We start from the raw sequence: 5,756 nt of genomic DNA on the forward strand, positions 1-5,756 counted from the left end.
AGTACTACCAGCAGCCCCTGCCTCAGAGAACTAAAACAGTTAAAAAAAAACATGGGTCTCCCATAAATAGCAATGGGTCCCAGTCTATGAACTTATTTTTTGTATCTAGGCCTGTTGAGCATTACACACCCATTTATCCTTAGTTCACTTGCCCCAATTCATTTACTAGACTGAGATTTCTTTGGAAAATGTCATGCCAGAAATTCTTTTTGCCACCAAGGGAAAATATCTAGAATTTGACAGTAGTAACCACATTTGGAAAGAAGGGGAAATAAATGACATTTCAACATGTTTTCTAAGCTCTGTCTCTGATGGCACTTTAGCTGAGATCAGTGGAACTGATCATTTAGTCCTATTGGATGAGCTACCAACCTTCTTGTGAGGAAGATGTTCAACTGATATTGGCACAATCCACAGTGCATCACTCATCAAGTTTCAAATAGGTCCTTCAAAATCTCTGCCCCAAATTACTCCATGAATATGGAAACCCAACAGGACATCAAGCACATAAGAGAGGAATACAAGGCTTAGGCCCTAGATCAATGGTCACACTCAAGCCATCTTGGGCCAGAGCTGCATCAAAGGCCAGGACTTCGGACCATGGCAGCCATGGGGGTCAGGGGCTGGAGAGCACAGGGTGGAGGTCCTGGGGGATAGGAGGTTCCTGGGAAGGAAAGTCCTGGCAAGGAAAGGGGATACCAGTCCCTGTATGACCCCTATTGTACCTGTGAGAAAACCCAAAGGCTGAGGATGGAAGTTTGATTAGGACCCTTGAGCAATAAATAACATTGATATCTATCTATATCTTTTGTTCCCAACATTCATGCACTAGTGATGTCTATTCCCATTGAAAACCGATTTTTCCTTGAAACACCCATGCAGTCCTTTTCAATATAGTCCATTTGATAAGGATAGCCAGTATCTTTTTACCTTCTCTTGGGAGGAAAGGCAATAACACCTGGTCAGTAATCCTCAGGGTTCCACAGAGGGTCCATCCTGTATGTGACAACCTTAAAGACTATATTGGATGATAGGAAGTTTTCTGCAGTGTCTCCCATGTTATAGTATGTACATAATTTCATTCTCTGCTCCCCTTCTGAAGGTTCTTTGCATAACATCAGTATACACCCGTGAAAACGTGTGGCTTTAAAGAGACATAAAGTGCCCAAAGAAAAATTGCAGTTTGCTCAAAACCAGCCTAGATATTCAAGGCATCTGCTGTCAGAACAAGGACTACATTTCAAGACATCCTGAAAATCAAAAACCTAAAACTAAGTACCAATTTTGAGACTCTCTGGGACTGTTTGGTCATTTCTGAAGTTTGATTCCAAAATTCTCTCATATAGTTGAAAGTGCATATGCTTTATTTAAACAGGACAAACCTTACCCTATTATTTGGAAAGAGGGATGACAGAGTAATTGAGACTTGAATGCAAAGTCTAAATCTATATAAGCTTCTCAAAGTCAACACCCATAAATCAAATAACACAGTTAACAAATGGGCAAAAGACATGAATAGACAGTTTTTGAGAGAAGATAGCCAGAATGCTAACAGATACATGTAAAGATGATCAACATCTCTCATCATCACAGCAACACAAATCAAAACACTGATGAGGTATCACTTCCCACCTGTCAGAATGGGTAAAATTAACAACACGAGAAACCACAGGTGTTGGTGAGGATGAAGAGAAGGGAAATCCTGTTGCACTGTAGGTGGGAAAGCAAAGTGGTGCAGCAGCCATTCAGGAGAACAGTATGAGGTTTTAAAATAACTAAAAATGGAATTAGAGGTGCTTGGGTGCCTCAGTTGGTGGAGGGTCTAACTCTTGATTTTGCTCAGGTTTTGATCTCAGAGGCATGGGTCAAGCCCCACATGGGGCTCCAAAGTGAGTATGGAGCCTCTCTTCCTCTCTCTGCTACTCCCACACTCACACTTGCTCACAATATTCCTCAAAAAAATAAACATTAAAAACAAAGAAAAACTTTGTGTCAGTCCATGGTGGCCAAAATAGGAAACTTGTATGATTTAACTCTTCCTAAATTTCTTAAGACGTTTTTTTGCAGACTCGGCACATCATCTATACTGGATGATGATCCTTATACGTCAGATGTTTTGTGTTTAGCACTCATTGATGGTTTCAGCTGTGCATGCACAAGCTGAGGGACCAACCTACTGATAGGAAAAGTATCACAAGTAGATAGTCTCCTGAAATAGCTACCAAACATCCTTGTCCTAGGGAGTGTCCTTTATACCTGGTAACTTTTTATACCCTGTATTCCATCATTACAATTTTTCTCTTTTTCAGTAGGCCACCTGGAAGCAAGTAAACAACTGGGGCTTAATCAAGGCATTTCCCCCAACTGTCAGGACATTTATCTTGAGAGACAATCACTATGTCTTCAGGCTTTTCTCTGTAGCCTGGAGAAATTACAAAACCTCCCCATCTCATGAGGAAAATATAGTCTGTTGTTCTTCCTGTCAGTGATTTATATATTCATGCCTCCAAGAGTGTTATGTTCAATTACACATCAGTGACCTTGTAAGTAATACTGTGAATAAAGTAATCTATTCTAGGGATGCCTGGGTGGCACAAGTCAGTTAAGCCTCAGAGTCTTGATCTTGGCTAAGGTCCTGTTTTCATGGTTTAAGTTCCAGCCCCACATCAGGCTATGTGCTGATGGTGTGGAGCCTGCTTGGGATTCTGTCTTCCCTTCCCTGTCTCCTCCCCCTCTTTGCGCGCGCTCTCTCTCTCTCTCTCTCTCTCTCACACACACACACACACACACTGAATAAATTAATTAAAATAAAAAATGTAATCTATTCTAGTAATAAATAATAAATTACAGGCATAAAATAAAACCTTTTATAATTATCCTATAAACAGCTGTTCAATTATGTTGTTAATGGTCCCAGAAATAAGGCCAGAGTCTTATCAGTAATATAAGAGTTTGTCCTGTAATAATGAAGAAATACTTGAAATTATCTTTGAATGCATAACTTTCAATATGAGAGATTATAGTTGCCCAGCATTTATCTGGGCATGGGGTTTGAAGACTGTTGCACAAAGACACTTTAAGTGTCCTTCAAGAAATACGGTTAAGGGAAACTGTTTCTGAATTTTAATGTGACTGACCACAGGTGAAGGTGTAGGGAAAGCTGGGTTTTAGGGAATGCAGGCATTCAAGACCAAGTGTTGAACATTGTGCCTTGTGTCCTAGGAGAAATGTTGACTTCTTGACAGAAGAAATACTTAAGGAAATCCATTAGCATGATTAAGTGTTTTCAGATATAATTGTAATAGTGAACTGCCTAGGACAGAAGAAAATGCAGGTGATGTGTCAGCTGATACATATAAAAAGAATGGTGGTAGGTAGTCAGTAATGAATAGACGTTTCCAGTCTGAGGAACTGAAATGGATAGATGTGCTGAAGTTCACTTGGTCTATATTGAGCTTTGATGCCAATTGACTCTTTTGAAAATAAACAGGTTACAAGGATTGTGTTTGCCAGTCTGAGTTTTATTAAAAATGTTCACTTACTTGAGAGAGAGAGAGAAAGAGAGGAAGAGAGAGGGAGCGAGAGAGCGAGAGAGAGAGAGAGCAAGTGAGAACCAGGAAGGGGCAGAGAGAGAGGGACAAAGAGAATCCCAAACAGGCTCTGTGCTGTCAGAGCAGAGCCTGATGTGCGGCTTGATCTCACAATCCCTGATCTCACAAACAAAATCAAGAGATGCTCAACCAACTGAGCCACCCAGTCTCATGTCAATTTCTTAGTTCAGCCTGAACAACCGGAAAGGGACAGGAATTCTGACACCCCCAAAAGGGGATAGGACATTCTTGCTCCATGGGAGTTTCAGGAGCCAACCCATTCATCACCCTGCTTTCCATTTCTGAACATCTAGAAGTCAGTCAAGTTTTAAAAAGTAACTATACATAGACTTTGTGAAATGGAAAGAGGACCCAGCAGTGCCTTCAACTGTCTCTCTTTTGACCTTCGTCTGTACTTTCTAGCTGATTCCATTCTTCTTTCTAGGTCAGCATTTAGCTCAGGAAGAAGCCCCAGCAGGTAAAGCATCCCAGGATGGGAAAGGAAACTACTCCCTCCAGCACCAGGCACTGCCCTGAGCCAGCAGGACCCCACATGCCTCACAGCAGTGCAGTGATTGGCCTGACCTTCATCACCTGCATGTACCACCACCCTTCCTCCTACATTTTCTTTATATAAACCTGGAAGGATTTTCAGCAGGTTGGGGACAGTGTTTGAGATGTTAGTTACCTGTCTTCTCAGTGTTGGCCTCCGTGAAGAAAATCTTGTTTTATCACCATTCATCTTGCCGGTGTTCTTGCTGGCTCCGGGGGTCCCACACAGACCAGGTTTGGCCACTTGCCAGTGACAAAATCCAAAGGCAGAGAGATGAGAGGTGGTGAAACACGAGAGGTAGTTATTTCAGGGAGGCTGACCCTGCAAAGATGGCTGAATAATGTCTCAAGGACTGTCTCCAAAGTGCTGGATACACTTCCGGGTGTATGGAAGGGAAAAGGGGAGAGGTGGGTGGAGGGGCAAAAGGAGTCAGGACCTGCAGGTAGACAGTGAAGTCTGCCATTGTCTAGGAGTCAGTCTAGGGTAGGGTCTTTCTGGCTCAGGGCAGTCCTTGAGGCTTGAGGGGTAGTTCCAGTTCCCCTGAGGGATACTTTGTCCTCAGGGTCTTCCTCCTGAGCCAGGAGACAAGCTGGAAGGAACCCAGTAAGCAAGTTTGAGGTCAAATTGAGGCAGCAAAAGTCCTCTGTCTTGCCCTTGGATTTGGTCAGCCATGAGTGGCAGAACTGGGTCTGTCTGGGGCCACTGGAACCAGGTGCTCCTGCACCCTTGGGTCCTGCTTACAAAGTCATTACTACCATCTATCCAATAAACATGTCCCTCATCTCCCATTGTTAATTTGTGTGTGTGTACCCGTGTGTCTTGAGAACACTTCCGATAGCCTCTCTTAGCAAATCTCAAGGGTACAATACACTAGTATTAAGCACACTCACCGAGGTGTAAACATTCACTGCTCACACATCCTGCATTAGTAGTGTCTTTTGCCAGTTGTCCAACATCTAAACATTTCCCCCATCCTCAGCCCCTGGCAACAAACATGCTAATCTTAAATAATTTGCCTTTTTTTTTTTTTTAATTTTTTTTTCCCAACGTTTTTTATTTATTTTTGGGACAGAGAGAGACAGAGCATGAACGGGGGAGGGGCAGAGAGAGAGGGAGACACAGAATCGGAAACAGGCTCCAGGCTCCGAGCCATCGGCCCAGAGCCTGACGCGGGGCTCGAACTCACGGACCGCGAGATCGTGACCTGGCTGAAGTCGGACGCTTAACCGACTGCGCCACCCAGGCGCCCCAATAATTTGCCTTTTTTAAGATTTGCATGTATGTGATTTCATACAGTATATATTTTTCTGTGTGTGGCTTATTTAACTTAACAAAATATCTTCTAGCAACCTCTAAGTTGCTGGAAATGGAAAAATGTCCTTCTTTTCTGAGGCTGATACATATACCAAGAATAAATTAGATGAGGGACCTCTACTAGGAAGGAGTTAATAGCAGAGACAAACCTTTTTTATTTATTGTAAATTTTATTGATTTATTTTGAGAGAGAGAGAGAGAGAGAGAGAGGGAGGGAGGGAGAGAGAGAGAACGAGCAGGGTTGGAGCAGATAGGGAGACAGGGGATCTGAAGTGGGCCCTGTGCTGACAGCAGAGAGC

The sequence above is a fragment of the Neofelis nebulosa genome, chromosome 17 (genome assembly GCF_028018385.1).
Source record: "Neofelis nebulosa isolate mNeoNeb1 chromosome 17, mNeoNeb1.pri, whole genome shotgun sequence".
In the NCBI taxonomy this organism is placed as follows: Eukaryota; Metazoa; Chordata; class Mammalia; order Carnivora; family Felidae; genus Neofelis; species Neofelis nebulosa.